The following is an 18,741-nucleotide window of genomic DNA, read 5'->3' on the forward strand; positions in this document are numbered from 1 at the left end:
ATTTATTTTCGAGACAGAGAGAGACAGAGCATGAGCAGGGAAGGGGCAGAGAGAGAGAGGGAGACACACAATCTGAAGCAGGCTCCAGGCTCTAAGCTATCAGCACAGAGCCCTTCGTGGGGCTCGAACTCCCGAACTGTGAGATCATGACCTGAGCCAAAGTCAGACGCTTAACCGACTGAGCCACCCAGGCACCCCTATTTATTTTATTTTTAAAGTTTATTTATTTATTTTGAGACAGGGAGAGGGCGAGTGGGGGAGGGGCACAGGGAGAGGGAGAGAGGGAGAGAATCCCAAGCAGCCTCCGAGTGTGCAGAGCCTGATGTGGGGCTCAAACTTACAAAATCACCAGATCATGACCTGAGTTGGTCACTTAAGCAACTAAGTGAACCACACAGACGCCCCTTGTTTTACTTCGTTTTATATTTAATATGTTTTTCTAATGTTTTCACAATGAGCATTCATTAGATAGATCAGAAGAGAGTATCATAAACAACAACAGTGAAGAGAACCAGTCCTCCCGTGTCTCTGTTTTTTATCTTCGTATCTAGTGTATTCCAGGAGAGGAAGCCATGTTTACTGTCTAACAACAAAGTGGCCTTAGTGTCAACAGTCAAACTAAGGTCCCGAGACGGTAGCCTTTTCCCCTACTTTTCTCCTTAATTATCCCTGGCAAGTCTGGTGCTGCTCCCCTTCCCCTGTATGGTTCCTGCCCTCACATGCAATCACATAAACCAATCTATGATGCTGAGGAGCATTCAGTAGCGACCAACAGGAATCACCCTGAGGAAAGCCATGATTAGCAAACATTCACCTACCTTTGTCTTGGGAGCTCTGCCATCTGGGAGGAGTGAAGGTTCAGAGTAGCCAGGGGTGCATGGCTCTGCTGTGCTATGCAGGCCCTGGCTGGTTCAGGAGGAGTCAAGCGTTTTAAATGATAATAAAGATCATGGGATATTTTTTTAATGCTTAACTAATACTTTAAATGGTTTTGTTTTTAATGCTTTTTCATGTTTGAGAGAGAGAGAGAGAGAGAGAGAGAGCACGGTGAGAGAGGGGCAGAGAGAGAGGGGGACAGAGGATCTGAAGCGGGCCCTGAGCTGACAGCAGTGAGCCCTATGTGGGGCTTGAACTCACGAACCATGAGCTCGTGACCTGAGCTCAAGTCGGACACTCAACTGACTGAGTCACCCAGGCACCCCTAGATCATGGAATATTTTAAGAGCTTAGTCACCTATAGAAGTCTTCAATTTCTCTTATGAGAAGGTAAGTGAAATTAGGAAAAAGCTAAAGTGGAATGCAAGTGAGATTCCCCCATGGGGTACAAACTAATGTAGATTCGTGCATAACGTACTTGGTTTTCATCTTTGTTTTAATTAAATTCTAGTCTTTACCCTCTCTGGAGCCAACGTGTTGTTTTTTTTTTTTTTTTTTTTTTTTTAATTAATTTTAATTTTTTACCTTTTTGGGAGCAAATATTTTTTTTTTTTTTTTTTTTTTTTTTTTTTTTAAGTGAGGGTAAAATCCCACTTTTAGAAGAAAACACTTGTTTTATTGGACCTTAAATTAATCTTCTGCTTTTTCTTAGTGACGCTATGTGATATTTTCTTCTGAAAAATAGAAGTCGTTTTGTTTTAAGACACACAAATGCTTTTTAATTGATAACGTTAGGAATCCATTTCTGAGAAGATGGATGATGTCATTTTCCCCCTAAGTCCATGCTTATATCAATCTTTGCTTTCATCGATTTATATGCATGCAGGAGTTTCTAAGAATAAAATTTCCTCAACCAAGTAATGGTGGCGTTTACGTATCTCAAGGATCCTACTTGGGATTTTAGTAAAGGCTGTGGAGGAAGTTCCCAAATTGGGCAAGAAATGACATCCCATGATCTATAGCACTTGTCTGGTCGGCTGGCTCTTCCTATCTGTCCCACTATTAAATTGAATATGGGTTGATGAATGACACCTTTTACATTAAAGTGTTAGATGCTTCCTCCTCACTCACCCATATGAGATTCATGTATTCTTAGTTCAGTGTTTATTTTCAGATGTATTTCCTTAACATAGAAACTAATTAACGCATGCAAATCATACAGAATAGTGGATAATCCCCCCAACATAGGAGAGCCCACCAGCTAATAAGTTTGATTTAAGTCTCTGGCATATTGCTTCACTTTATCTTCATGCCCACTTATGGATAAATGAAGGCAGAACTGATGAAATTAACTCATTTGCAACTTGCATAGCTGGTTTACGGAATAACTAAAATCACACTTCAGATCAGTCTGATTTTGAGCCAATTTGTTTCACCCCTCCTCTACGTGAGCTGTTTAAATTTTAGACCGCATTCAAATTTTGATCTGCATATATTCTTGGAATCTCAAACATTTCAAAGACAGCAATGAACTCTGAGTTAAAAGTAGAAAGGAAGGCATTGGGATTTGAAATCATTAATGGAAATTCAGAAAAGCTTTCCCACATTCTAATTATGTCTCTGCCTCGCCTTTTGGTATGCCCTGTACGGACTGTTCTTTGTTCATTTGATAATGAACAACAACCGTCATAACCCTCAGCAAAAGAAAAATCCACGTATATATGGATGTATACATACACATGCACCCACACATTATTTCTATAAAACGTGGCGGCCCAGATACTTATTGATGCCTACCAAACCGGAAATAGGAAAGGCGGTTGATTCTAGCAGTTTTTCCTAAAACAAAAATAATGATTAATTTTGCTTATGAATCTTCCATTTGGCCAGGGCTCACAAGAGATGGCTCGTCTCTGCTCTGCACAACATTTGCAGGGGTGGGTCTCCTGGGGATGGAAGAGCCATTTCCTGGATGGCAGACAATTCAGTGTTGAACTAGACAACGTGGTCAGCCGTGGCTGGAAGCGAGAGTACGGTGGCTCTCCACATGAACCTCTCCATACAGGCATGTCCCTGGCATGCCTGGTCTTCTTCACAGCCTGATGACTTCCTGACAAGTGTGCATATCCCAGGAAGCCAAGCAGAAGCTATGCCAACCTCGGGACCCATTATCAGAAGCCACATAGTATCGCTTCTGTTGCAGTTACATGGTAGCTATAAGATAGATGCCATTTGGGTGGTAGGAAGCATGTGCAAGTAACATTAAATAAGAGCTCACACCCACTCTGATTAAGCTTTAAATAAGGAAATAAAAGCAGCGGTTGCCACCGACAGTCTAAGATACACTTTATGTTCAACCTGAGCCCTCTGTTATAAAATCAAGCTCTCCCTGGGCACACATCTAGTAGTGGATATGTTTTAAACGCATCTACTTGGAAGTTACAAACCTTTATGTGCCCAACACGACATGTGTTACTTCTTTAAGGAATATGCCTGGTGGACTGTAAGAATTTTATTTCTACAAATTTTACTTAAAATTATAATTTTTTTTCTTTTCAGGCCAGCACTGAACTGATTTCATACTGATTTCATTATGCTCTGCTCAGCACCCGACACACTGCCTTGCACACCTGGGTGCTTAATAATGTGATTCGATGATGAATTCCCATTATAAGCCCTTCATGGGATTCAAAAATATTTCACTGTGTGATTTAGGTTACAGCACTTGACTAAAGTTTTTTTTTCCTTCCTTTTATTCATTTAATACATATTTATTGAGGATTTCCAAGGTCATAGTTTTTAATTATTGGCTTGGGGAGTAAAATATAAGGAATCTAATAAACACCTGATTTTTTTTTGAAATTATATAAGGTCCAGGGCAGATGATATAATTTAAATATATTTATTCAACTTAAATACATACCAGGCTGTGAATAAAGGCCATGCCCTTGTCCTCTGAGAGAAGGGACAGTGTGTTTATGTCACTTTGGAATATAAGATAATTACCCAAATGGTCAATTCAGCAACTACAGCGACACCAAACAGCCAAATGTCTCCTATGAATATCCTTTTACTTTCATCTCAAGAACCGAATTTTGTTTCTCTGGTCACAGGTATGCGTTTGTGTGCATTTTTAAATACTGAAATACATGTTTAGAATATACAATTATTGTCATCCCTGGAAAAACTTTAATTTGTTTTTCTTTAATTTGTTTATGTATTTAAAATGGATTTGGGGGGTGCCTGGGTGGCTCAACTGGTTAAATGTCCGACTTGGGCTCAGGTCATGATCTCACGGTTTGTGAGTTGCAGCCCTGCGTCAGGCTCTGGACTGACAGCACAGAGGCTGGAGCCTGCTTTGAGTTCTGTGTGTGTCTCTCTCTCTGCCGCTCCCCTGCTCTCTCTCTCTCTCTCTCAAAAATAAATAAAAACTTCTAAAAAAGTAAAAAAAAATGGATTTGGGCAGCAAACTGATACCAGATACTTCTGAGAGAAACTTATGTGTATTTAAATATCCATTTTCCTTGGCTATTTTAAATACATGCTTTGCCAACATCACCTGGAGACCAGTCCTGCTGAGGCCATTGATCGTGAATGACTGTTATAAATTATTCTGTCTTCCATGATGATTTTCTAGACTACAAACCTGGTGCCACGTGGAGTATGAACCTGGATGCAATGAGGTTATATTTCCTTAGCTATAGATTGGACACAGTATTTCCATTTGTTACCATCTCACTTAGACACTTCTGCTTTCTCTGTTCCCCAATTCAGTGTTCTGTTTTGAATTTCTAATGAAATGAAAGTGTGGACCTCACCCATTTTCCCAAAGGTCACCTTCTTTAATTTCGAAGAGGAGGGATGTATGGCTGGTTCACCCTAAGTTGTTGGCCTGGGCATGTATAGACTCCCCTCCCTACGCAGAGGCCATTCTGCCTTAGTGCTACTAAGTGGACTGCTCATTTCTTGTACCTTAGCTGGTAGACTAAGAAAGATTTTCATTTCTTCTGCAAGTCTATTCTTTTTTTTTCCCCTCCAACTAAAATGCATTAATAAAATATATGTCATTGCTTGTTTTCTTTTTAATTTATCTTACTGAAACAACGTTATCGTTGTTCATATCTACACATCTAGATATGTAGGGATTGAGTAAGATTATTAAATTTCTTTTCCTGGGTTGGAATGATTTCTCCCATTAATTCAAACATCCTTTCTTTTTATTGCAACTCACTTGAGTTGCTCTTCAAATACAAACACAGTTCAAATCTGTTTGATTTTTTAATGATCCACTCCAACCTGAAATGATAGGATTAGAGCCTGGATTTTACAGTGTAAGTAGTTTGTTCATAAAATGTGTTAGTTGTGAAACTTTTGTTGTTGTTGCTGTATGTTGAGTTGTCTACTGCTGTGGTGAATACTCTGCCTGAACTGACAACGTCTCCTGCCTTTGATGGAAACACATGGTCTTGGGAGAAATTAACCGGTTTAAAGGGACTGTTATCAGAGTGATGATTAAATCTTGAGCCAATGGGTGTGCTGACATTTAAGACATGAAAAATAGAGGTTCTCATCATGTTTATCTCTTGTACTTAATAAATTATCATAAAACTAAAAATTATTTGTAGAGGAGGGATTTGTTGAGTCCTTTCTTCCTTTTCTGGGTCCACCTGTCCTTCTATCTTTCTAATTGTTTCAAGGGATGAGCTAATGACCCTATCAGTTTCAGTCTTTCCTACTTTCTGGAAGCAATCACACAGCACCAATATCCACACGGAATTCCTTATACTTCCCACAGACTATTTTGAAATAATTGGCAATAAATATACCAGGCATCTAACTTACTTCGTAATGGTTTAGAATGGAAAAGGAAACTATTGATTCACCGACCTTGTATACCTCCTGGAGATCTTTAGACTGAGATATTTGAAAACTATTAATTCACTGTTGCCAGGTAACATCACAGAAAGGCAGTCATCTATCCCTGGAGGAAGTGACCTAAAATAAAATATATATATATATTTAAAATCCTCCAATTTTAAGAGCAGAGTGTAAATTGATATTTGTTTTCACATAAGCTCTTTTCCTTAAACTGTTTTATGATTTTTTTATAAGTAACTACCACTCTTAAGAAATATGCTAATTAGTTTGTGTGTACATTCTGTGTAAATAACTCATTAGATTCATTTTTCAATTTCTAACATTTAGACAACAGCAATGACTTTTTAAAAAAATGGTTCTAAAAGGTATCAAAAATTCCAATAATCTGGAAAGTTTTCTGCTGCTTTTATTTTAGCCTTAACTTCTGTGTATGAGAAAGTGACTTGTTTGTGCTTAAGGAATATTGGGAAACAGTGCTCTCTTTTGTCAATCAACAACTTCTGTCAGAGTTGCAAGTTCATAGATTACACCAACTAGGGTTGTCATGAGGTGTAAAGTTGGAGGAAATGTTCAAATTTGATCTTACACAGCGAATAACAAGTCCAACAATACTCAGAATGTTATGGTTTCATTATTCCTACCAAGTTTAGAATAGAAACTTCAAAACAAAAGCAGGAAAAAATATGTTCAATAGCTTTGTTTTTAATATCATTAAGTATCTTTTTAATATTGTAAGTTTTCTAAGAAATGTTAATTCGGTAAAATAAGTCCACCAAATGATGGCTAAGTGACTGATTTTATTCTTTCTACAATTTTTGCTTTAATATCTTGAATAAGGATATGAAACAGACAGCAAAATGTTTTAGGAAGAAGTGGCTTGTGTTTCAGAGGGGTATTGTAACATCTCTGAAGCCCTGCCTTTCTTCATCTTGAGTTGTCTTTCCAAATGGTAATGATTTATACTTAAAATAGTAATAAATATTAGTGTTACACATATAGGATTTGCATTTTAACTAGGGTTACATTCACTAAGTTTGTTTTATACAGAGTTGTGAACACTGAACTTAATAACAAAAATATATTTCAGTTTGGCCCACAATAGTGCAGTGATTTTCTACTTGCTTCCTTTTGGTTACTCTGTATCGGGGATGATCCTGAGCATTTTATGTATTTACTCCTTTAATCCCACTTAACCCTGTGAGAGACAGACTCTGGCAGTCACGACATTAGAGATGCAGAAACTCAGGTGGAGAAGGACATTTACTTCCCCCAAGTTGATGCAAGTCAACCACAAATATTTGATGTGAGTCCAGGCTACCGCACTCCAGAGTCTCTGCTCTTCGGGGCTATCTGGGGCTACCTCTCACATTGTAGAATAATGATAGATACAATTTTGTAGTTCCTATTAGATGCCAAAAAATGGGATTTCTCTGCAATATCTCATGTAATTGTCCCAGGAAATCTGCAAAATAAGGACATTAATTTACCGTCCATAAAGACGAGAAAATGTTGCTTTGGAATGCTGAATAACTTTCCCACTTGCTCAAAATTATGTCAACTGCCAAACCTAGAATATAAATCTTTGGGTTAAGTTACCCTTAGGCCTTAGGTATTTCAACTAATTCCAAAATTCTACAGTGTTATTATTTTTTCCTTTTAAAAATGTTACACTGGAACTGATAAAGTTGAGATTGTGGACAGACATCAGGAAGAAGAGGATGAAGGAAAAATGCAAATTGTTATTGCAAAGCACATGAAGTATACACTATGGGGTAACTGTAGATTGTTGCCAGGAATAATGACACACAAAAAAGTATTAAAGTAAAGGTAAGGAGCATGATCAGTGTTGCAAGGTGGTTTCCTAAGCAATAGACTCTGAGTTAGAGATTAACATGAGCAGAAGTTTTATTAGGACACTATCTTGGGCAACACCTGTGGCAGGGGGCAGGCGAGGGCTTAGGGAGAATTTGAGCAGTGATGCAATCCTAATCAAGGCCTTGGCTGACTCTACTGGATTCTCTGGAGCTGGGATGGCCACTCAGCATTTTCCTAATTTGGGATATGAGGCTCAGGCTCTAATAATCCAGCATTAATCAGTCATTGATCAGCTAAGGAAAACCACGGGCTTCCCTTGGAAATAGGTGCGACCTCTAAGAAAGCCACTTTCTTTAGCCCAGGTAATTTCCAAAGAACAAAATTCTGTGGTGGATATCGGCCAGTGGTACCCACAGAAACAGGGAAAACAGTCCCCATTTCCTGAAGGGGGTCTGGTTGGTACATCATTGCATCCACCAAAGGCCATCTGTTGTCCTAACCCAATTCACTTTTTCTGTGTAGTTTCACAGCACCCTTTCTAGGATTGCAGTAGGCTTCTCTTCCCAGAGTATTTATGAAGGTTAGTGGCACATGGTATAATCCCCATTACTGGAGTAGGTCTTGGGAGTTTCAATAGCTAGTAATGGGACTAGTGACATAATTTATTAATTTATGAGCTCAAAATTAAAATGTGGGCTCCTTGTTAAAAATGTATTTAAAGGGGCGCCTGGGTGGCTTGGTCGGTTAAGCGTCCGACTTCGGCTCAGGTCGTGATCTCACGGTCCGTGAGTTCGAGCCCCGCGTCGGGCTCTGTGCTGGCAGCTCGGAGCCTGGAGCCTGTTTCGGATTCTGTGTCTCCCTCTTTCTCTGCCCCTCCCCTGTTCATGCTCTGTCTCTCTCTGTCTCAAAAATAAACATTAAAAAAAAATTAAAAAAAAAAATGTATTTAAAAATTTCAAGGGGGTGATGGTAGAGCACTAAACCAAGTATGAGATTATTCTAAGTGTGGGGCCTTATGGACTCCACAGGTTGAATATTCATGAAGCTAGCCCTGGCTACCATTGTTTCCCATTCTTTCCCTCTCTTAGTATCTATTCTAGACTTCTCTTGCCCTCAGCCAGGACCTTCTATGGGCTGGAAGGATTACCTGGTGGTCTGAGGGGGCTGAGTCCCTGGTATGGTGACAACAGCCGATATATCATCATATTGGTTAAGAAAATAGTAAGAGAGGCCAGGTAGATCACTTGTCACTAAACTTAGGTCTCTGCCCCCAATGTTTAAAAGGCAGCAATATTTCCTCCTGATGATCAGCATCAGTTACCCCTACAAGAATAATGTCTCTTTTCTTTGCTTGCTAGTTATGAGATACCAAGAACCCAAAATCTTGGTAACTTGATGCAGTTCTCTTGTGATTTTTTTTTGTTCTGCTTATGTTCAATCATTTAAAAAAAATTTTTTAAATGTTCATTCATTTTTTAGAGAGAGAGACAGACAGATGTGAGCAGGGGAGGGCAAAGAGAGAGGGACACACAGAATCCAAAGCAGGCTCCTGGTTCTGAGCTGTCAGCACAGAACCTGATGTAGGGATCAAACTCACAAACTGTGAGATAATGACCTGAGTCAAAGTCAGACGCTTAACCGACTAAGCCACCCAGGCCCCCCTCAATTGTTGATGTAACATTTAACCTACAATATATTATTGCAGGGTCTATCCAACCTTTTGACTTAGTGAGTCAAAGAAAATGCAGATCGTGATGAACAGTACTGGAGTTGTGGTCACTTGAAAGATTGTAGTCAAGGGATTCTCTCCTTATTTAAGGTATACAGCCAATTTTCCTTTAAAGTGATTGTAAAATGAGAACAATATTTTATATTTTCCCACATATTTATCCATTTTGACACTCTTATTCCTTTATGTAGGTTCAAATTTTCATCTGGAACAATTTTCCTTTTGCCTTAAAAGCTTCCTTCGATATTACTTGTAGAATAAGTCTACTAGCAATGAATTCCATGAATTTTTCTCTATTTTAAAATGCTTTTAATTTACTTTGATTATTGAAGAGGATATTCTCTGCATATACAATTCAAAATTAGCTTTTCTTTTCTCTTTGTTTCCTAGCACTTTTAAGACATGGTTGAATTTTCTTTTGGCTTGAGCATTTTCTAGTCAGAAGTCTATAATGACTATTGTCTTTAATTCGCTGTAGGTGTATGTTTTCCTTGTGAATGATTTTAAGGTTCTCATTCACTTTTTATGATATTTATTTATAAAGTGTTTCAATGCTAATTTCTTTTTTTTTTAATTTTTTTTTCCAACGTTTTTATTTATTTTTGGGACAGAGAGAGACAGAGCATGAACAGGGGAGCGGCAGAGAGAGAGGGAGACACAGAACCGGAAACAGGCTCCAGGCTCCCAGCCATCAGCCCAGAGCCTGACGCGGGGCTCGAACTCACGGACCGCGAGATCGTGACCTGGCTGAAGTCGGACGCTTAACCGACTGCGCCACCCAGGCGCCCCACTAATTTCTTTTTTTAAGTTTATTTATTTATATTGATAGAGAGTGAGCAAGCATGTGCACACACTCAGGTGGAACAGAGAGAGAGGGAGAGAGAATCCCAAGCAAAAAATTTTAAAAAAATTAAGAATATTAACCCTAACAGTCCTGTCTGTGATCCTGCATTAGATCAATGAGGTACCAGGAATAGGAGGGTCCACCGAAGAGGCAGCATATACAACTGAGAGACTAATTTGACAATTAAAGAGATGTCTTTAACTGATCTTTTTTAAGGGTGTCAAGTATACACAATGGGGAAAGGGCAGTCTCTTTTACAGTGGTATTGGGAAAACTGGACATCGACATGCAAAGGAATGAAATTGGACCTATCTTACACCAGACACAAAAAATACTCAAAATCCATTAAAGCCCTAAGTATAAGACCTGAAATTATAAAATACCTAGAAGAAAACTTAGAGGAAAATCTTGACATTGGTCTTGGTGATGTTTTCATGGATATGACACAAAACCACAGGTAACAAAAGCAAAAAATAGACAAGCAGGTTCAAACTAAACCTAAACTAAAAAAGGTTCTGCACAGCAAAAGCAACAATCAATAGAGTCAACAGGAAGCCTATGGAATGGGGGAAAATATTTGCAAATGATATATCTGATAAAGGGCTAATCTCCAAAATGTATAGGGCACTTCGACAACTAAATAGCAAAAAATAAAAAAATAAGTAACCCAATTAAAAGAAGTCCAAAGAAGGCATACATACTAGTGGGCAACAGATATATGAAAAGATGCTTGATGTCACTACTCATCAGGGAAATGCAAATCAAAACCACAATGAGATATCACCTTCTGCTTATTAGGATAGACACCATCAAAACTCAAAGGATAACAAAGGTTGATGAAGTGGTGGAGAATTAGACCCTTTATACACTGCTGATGGAAATGTAAAGTGGTGCAGCTGCTTGTGGACAACAGCATGGAGGTTTGTCAAAACATTAAAAACAGAACTACCATAAAATTCATCACTTTCACTGCTGGGGATATGTCCAAAGGAAATGAAATCACTGTCTCAAAGAGATATTTGTACCCCATGTTCATAGCAGCATTAGTCAAAAAAAGCCAACATATGGAAACAACCTAAATGCTCACCGACAGGAAAATTTTAATGGACTATTATTCATCTTTAGCAAAGGAGGAAATTCTACCTTTTTTTTGTTTCGACATGAATGGACCTGGAAGACATTATGATACATGAAATAAGTTAGGCACTGAAGAATCACTACATGATTCTGCTTATATGAGGAATCTAAATTATCCAAATTTAAAGAAGCAGAAAATAGAATGGTGGTTACCAGGGGATTGAGGAGGGAGAAATGTGGAGTTGTTGTTCAATGAGTATAAAGTTACCATTATATAGAATGAGTACCTTCTGGAGATCTGCGTTACAACTTAGCGTCTGTAGATAACAATATGACATTAGGTTAAATGTTTGTACTTAGGTTAAATGTTTGTACTCCACACATGTGTGCGTGTACACACACACACACACACACACACACACCCCAAAACCAAAGGGACACAAGAAACTTTTGGAAGTCCAAACATATCAAATCATACACATTAATTACATGCAGTCTTTTGTGTATCAATCATAGTACAATAAAGCTGGTAAAAAAAAAAAAAAGCAAAACTGTAAACAGCTTTTAAAAAGCATGATTTTTCAGTTTCCCAGTTTTTCAGTTTACATTTCTTAAAATGTAAATAAATGCATTATCTTTTCCCAGAACTGAGCAGGGGATGGGGAGGTAAGTAGTGAGTGGAAAGAGATGTCAGTCTGACTCTTGATTCCCTTTGGGAAATCCTACCGCCCACATCTGTGGGGACTGGCAGATGAGAGGAAGAGATCAACACATCCCGGTACAAAGAACTTACAACAACAGAGTTTTCAGTGACCAATGCAGATTGCTTAATATTCCAAACTGAACGTTAAGGATCTAAATTAAATGATGTAGTTTTTGTAAGGGTTTTTCAGAGAAACAAAGTAGAACGTTAAATGAGAGGATGCTCTGTTTCACTTCCCATCAACATCACTGTGTTGTTCTTTGTTCCAATCAAAGTTGAATATGGGTCAGAAAAGAAATAGCATAATGCTTATTATAAATACTTTGAAAAAAAAAAAACAACCCAAACCAAAGTAAATGAAAAGCGAGGAAAGCAGTGTAAATAAAAGGTAGATGAAAACATCCCGATAGGGGGATTTGACTAAGACATGGGATAAGACTTGAGAGAAATGTTGCTTTGTAATTTCAGGGAAATGACAACATACTTATTCTTAAAACAAACAAACAAAAAACAGATGTGATTCAGATCTAAGAGTTCAAAAATGGTATTAAAGACAACAGAGGAGATAAAGATTGAACACCGACTTAAAAGGGAAAGGAACAGTAAAAGCTTCACGAACTGAAGCACTTTACAAACAACATAATAGTGAAATCGTGACAGATGACAGAGCCAGTGGTATGACAACAAAGGAAATCAAATCCCAGTGACATAAGAAGAACAAGGATTTGAAAAAGTAGACCGCATGATGGCTTTAGCAGAACAGAGCGATCCAGTGGTGTTACTGGACTCCAGAGCTTTAAAAAAATGCCATCAAATAAATGATCAAATCTATAATGGAAGAAAACTTTTCTTTTTAAAATTTTTTTTCTAATGTTTATTTATTCTTGAAAAAGAGAAAGAGCGGGAGCAGGTGAGGGGCAGAGAAAGGGAGACACAGAATCCAGAGCAGGCCCCAGGCTGTCATCACAGAGCCATACGCTAGCGGGCTTGAACTCACGAACCAAGAGATCATGATCTAAGCCAAAGTCTGACGCTTAACGACAGACACCGGGCACCCCTATGACGGAAGGAAACTTTTCTGAAGTAAGGACAGACTTGAATCTGAAGATCAAAAGTCATTTAATGTGTGGGTGGGTGAATGAGGAATGGGAAATGAGGATTCTGAAACAGACCTGTCAGAAAAGAAGCCATATCGTGGTTAGATTAGAAGGAATCCAAATATTGAGGAAACTATTAGTAGAACCTCGCATTTTTCCGAAATAGCTTTTAATACTAAAAGAGTACAGAGGCATCTACAAATTTCTGAGGAAAGTACATCTAAAGGGTTTTATATCATCTGAATTATCTTTCAAACATAGAGTCTAAAAACACCATCTCAAATTTTCAAGATTTTAGAGGACATTGACTATGAATATTGAGACTAGAAATATAATAGTAAAATGACTGGTCGAAAACATTCCATCTTTTTAGAGAGACCTAAAGTTAAATAGTTGTAAGACATATTTTCATATAATCAAATGTAAATACTCTAATGAATGACAGTAAAATAAAAAAAAATTTGAAATAAGGAAAGGTCAAGAGAAGTATAAATGTAAACATTTCACCACTGATCATAGCAGGGGCTGGTCACTAATTTTAGTGCCTAAAATTAAAGTGAGAAAAGATTCTGACCTCATGATGTTTTTTATAATTATTTTTTTCTTAACTCTTAAGAGATCTTCTAGTAACTAATATTACATTTCATTAGCATTAAGAAACCATTAATTATGAGATGCATGACTATTTTATGTAGCACTAATGAAGAGAAATAAAGACTACAAATAAACTATGACACATTATTAAGATGTCCTTGAATCTAAGGGCCATCCTGATTTCAAAGAGCTTAGAATGTGGAAACTCAAGTATCTTTAATGGATGCAACACCATATGTCTTTTGGTGAAGAAGCATTTATCTAAAGTTCAAAAATTCCTGGGGCGCCTGGGTGGCGCAGTCGGTTAAGCGTCCGACTTCAGCCAGGTCACGATCTCGCGGTCCGTGAGTTCGAGCCCCGCATCAGGCTCTGGGCTGATGGCTGGGAGCCTGGAGCCTGTTTCCGATTCTGTGTCTCCCTCTCTCTTTGCCTCTCGCCTGTTCATGCTCTGTCTCTCTCTGTCCCCAAAATAAATAAATGTTGAAAAAAAAATTAAAAAAAAAAATAAAGTTCAAAAATTCCTTTAATTTCACCCTAATATCTACATATTATATCTACACCCTAATATCTACATATGTATATCTACATATTATATATATATATATATCTAAATAATATCTATAGATACAGATATCTATATATCTACATATATATCTATATATATGGATATCTGTATCTATAGATATATATATCTACATAATACCTACATATTATATCTACACCCTAATATCTACACATATATATTAAGTTTAACATTTTTATTGAAAAATAACATGATATAATGTCATTTACATGTATTAATATACTTTGATATATGAAATACATATTTATATTCTTTCTCCCCCTTCTGTCTATTCACTCATCTTCTGAACTATTCCCCATATATCTCTATCAATAGAAAATGTATGTAATTGTGTCTATCACACTAGCTAAAGTGTATTCATGTGAGTGTATTTAATAATACATATGTGTATTTGTATATGTACTGTTTCTTCATTCTTTTGTCCTTTCCTTGAAAATTTTGTAACAGACATCTAATTTGCACAATTACTATTATTGTTAGAAAAATTGCTTTCTCTCTGCAAATAACAATACCAAAAAATGTCTAACCATTTTTCTTACAAGATATTGTTGCATTATCTACTTGAAGAAATTTGTCCTGATTTTCATAGATGTGATTCTGCATATATAGTTTGGTGTCTGGGCAATTTCTTTACCTCTTTTTGCCTTATAACAATTTTAAGAAGTCAAATCTATATGTCTGTCTATCTATCTATCTATCTATCTATCCATCATCTATTTATCTACAAGTTGATTTCCCTATTCTGTATCTGAAAAATCACTGCAAAACTGCAAAATAAAAAACTGGCTGAATATAAAGTATAGCGTTTTCTGGCTGTTGAAATGCTGGCAGACATTTTTATTGGTTTATCTTCTTGCTGATAGATTGAGTTGCTCAGTCATATGGCAGATCATCAGGGTCTGTGATCCAGGCTAATCCATCAATATACAGCCTCAGAGAGATACTTGTCATGTGATTGTTATAATTGATAGTTGACTTATGATATATTTATTCTACAAGTAATAATAGAATTTTAAAACAGGTAAATAAGCAATGATCAAGTAATTCTTGGTCTATAAAATTAAATTTGAGCCAAGCCGAGAGGGGCATGGCGAACAAGCATAGTATTCTGGCTCTGCTACTTCTTACAAGTGGGTTACTGGAGAATGTATTTAACTTTCAGAACTTCAATATTTTCATCCACAAGCAAGTGTTCCTGTGAGGAATAGATGATAAAAACCATATGAAAGCATTACCGAGATTGTACGTCTGTTATGCGACTGTTTGATAAGTGCTTTGTATTATATACATATTAACAAACTTCTGTCTAAATGAAATAATGGCAAGATAAGGTTTTCAATTAATCAAAGTACCTCTGTGGACAGAGAAGGAGAGAGGGACCATAAAACTACCCCAGGAATGGGTCTTCATGAGAAGCAAGGAACTGTGGACCCCACCTTGAAATTCATGGTGTTTCGGGAGGAGCAGAGAGCAGTTCCCACCCTTAGCTGGGAACTGGATCCAGGTCCTCACTGTCTTGGGAAATTTGTGGAATTTGTAGCCCCCAAGCTGCCAATTTACAGCCTACTCAGAACTGTGGGACTCAGTGATTTGGAGAATATAATTATAAAACAACCAGAAGAGAGATCACATTCTCAAGGTTATCTTCAAGTACAGAGCTTCCTTCTCAATATTTGTGTAGAAAATAACTCAGTCATATTACACGTAGAAAACTAACAATATGCAACATAAAAACAAGCACACAAATTTAGTTCGGAAAGAAATGTAAAACCTGGAAGTATCTGGAAAAACTTGAAATAAGTATATTTATAGTTCACAAATATATAATGGAAAGAGTAGTGTCCAAAATAGATCAGTATCTATGAAACAAAACCAGAAGAATTGGACAGAAAGTCTAGGCAACAATAATGGGAAGAAAAATGAAATGAAACAAAGAACTGCAATTCTGAAACTTCATTTTTATTAGGTAATCTTCCCAAGTGTAATAAAAACAAGTCCTTTGCACCTGTTGACGATAGCATTGTTTTACTCATATGTTATGTTTATGGCAGGTGATATACAGAGATCTGGAAGCAAATTCTGGATCTTCACTTACATGCCGTATAAGTTTCGGGAATGTACTTAATCCCTACTAGTTCTATTTCCTCGTTGGAATATTGTTAAGAAATAATAACTCAGTGGGGAACATTGAGGATTAATCTGCTAGTACCCTTGCTTTCATAGTGAACCTCATATTAACTTTAATTACTGATTAACAGTGTTTAGTCTTGGAATAGACCATCTAAATTAGTCACTTATTGATTATTATTTTGATAAACAGTCAACTCGTTATGTGTGGTTGCTTTGTTTGTTTTTTATTCATCACTAAGACATTTTTTTCCCTTATGAAGGAAAATAAAATTAAATACCAAGTTTAAAATCCATGACTTGCATCCTCTTCCAGATAACCAAGTGTATCTTTCAATGGTTTCACAAATCATTCTTTTTTCTTATTTTTAAAAATTTTATTTATTTTTTTAAAATTTACATCCAAAATTGTTAGCATATAGTGCAACGGTGATTTCAGGAGCAGATTCCTTAGTGCCCCTTACCCATTTAGCCCAATCCCCTCTCCCACCACCCCTTCAGTAACCCTCAGTTTGTTCTCCATATTTATGAGTCTCTTCTGTTTTGTCCCCCTCCCTGTTTTTATATTATTTTTATTTCCCTTCCCTTATGTTCATCTATTTTTTTCTCTCAAAGTCCTCATGTGAGTGAAGTTATATGTTTTTTTGTCTTTCTCTAATTTCATTTAGCATAATACCCTCCAGTTCCATCAACATTTGGCACATAAATATTTACAATTGTTACGTCTTCTTGGTGGATAGACCCCTTGATTATGATATAATGCCCTTCTGCATCTCTTGATACCGTCTTTATTTTAAAGTCTAGATTGTCTGATATAAGTATGGCTACTCCAGCTTTCTTTTGTTGACCATTAGCATGATAGATGGTTCTCCATCCCCTTATTTTCAATCTGAAGATGTCTAAAAGGTCTAAAGTGGGTCTCTTATAAACAGCATATAGATGGATCTTGTTTTCTTAACCATTCTGTAACCCTGTGTCTTTTGATTGGAGCATTAAGTCCATTGACGTTTAGAGTAAGTACTGAAAGATATGAAGTTATTGCCATTATGATGCTTGTTGAGTTGGAGTTTCTGGTGGTGTTCTCTGGTCCTTTCTAATCTTTGTTGCTTTTGGTATTTATTTATTTATTTACTTATTTACTTATTTACTTATTTACTTATTCACTTATTTATTTTTTCATCTTTTCTCCCCTCAGAGAGTCCCCCTTAAAATTTCTTGCAGGGCTGGTTTAGTGGTCACAAACTCCTTTAATTTTTGTTTGTCTGGGAAACTTTTAATCTCTCCTTCTATTTTGAATGACAGCCTTGCTGGATAAAGAATTCTTGGCTGCCTATTTTTCTGATTCAGCACATTGAATATATCCTGTCACTCCTTTCTGGCCTGTCAATTTCTGTGGATAGGTCTGCTGCAAACCTGATCTGTCTTCCTTTGTAGGTTAGGGACTTTTGTTTCCTTTGCTGCTTTCATGATTCTCTCCCTACCTGGGTATATTGTGAATTTGACTATGATATGCCTTGTTGATGGTCGGTTTTTGTTGAATCTAATGGGGGCCCTCTGTGCTTCCTGGATTTTGATGTCTGTGTCTTTCCCCAGGTTAGGTAAGTTTTCTGCCATGATTTGCTCACATAACCCTTCTACCCTTATTTCTCCCTCTTCCTCTCCTGGGACCCCTATGATTCTGATGTTGTTCCTTTTTAATGAGTCACTGATTTCTCTAATTCTTAAATTGTGCTCTTTTGCCTTCATCTCCCTCTTTTTTTCTGCTTCATTTTTCTCCATAAGTTTGTCCTCTATATTGCTGATTCTCTGTTCTGCCTCATTCATCCTTGCTGCCATGGCAGCCATGCATGATTGCAGCTCAGTTATAACATTTTTTATTTCATCCTGACTAGGTTTTACTTCTTTTATCTCTGCAGAAAGGGATTCTAATCTATTTTTGACTCCAGCTAGTATTCTTATTATCGTGATTCTAAATTCTGTTTCAGACATCTTGCTTGTATCTGTGTTGGTGAAATCCCTAGCTGTCGTTTCTTCATGCTTTCTTTTGGGATGAATTCCTTCGTTTCGTCATTTTGAAGGGAGAAAATAATCAGGTAGAAAAATTAAAATTAAAAAAATTAAACACACACACACAAAATTTAATAAATGATGCTAGATCCTAGGTGTGTTTTGGTTTGGGTTTTGAAAGTGGTTTTATAGATTAGAGAGAAAAGGGGGAAAAAAAGGAAGTCGTTTGAATGAATACACTGAATACACTGAAGTAGACTAAAATGAAATGATGGGAGTAAAATAGAATTTGAAAAAATTTACACAAAAGTAAAGAATAGAGAAAAATTAAAGAAAAATATTATTAATAAAAATTAAAAATAAAAATGAATTTTTTTCTTTCTGTAGTCAAGAAAAGAAAAAGAAAAAAGA

Source organism: Herpailurus yagouaroundi, unplaced genomic scaffold (genome assembly GCF_014898765.1).
Source record: "Herpailurus yagouaroundi ecotype Mexico unplaced genomic scaffold, PumYag 29, whole genome shotgun sequence".
NCBI classification, from domain to species: Eukaryota; Metazoa; Chordata; class Mammalia; order Carnivora; family Felidae; genus Herpailurus; species Herpailurus yagouaroundi.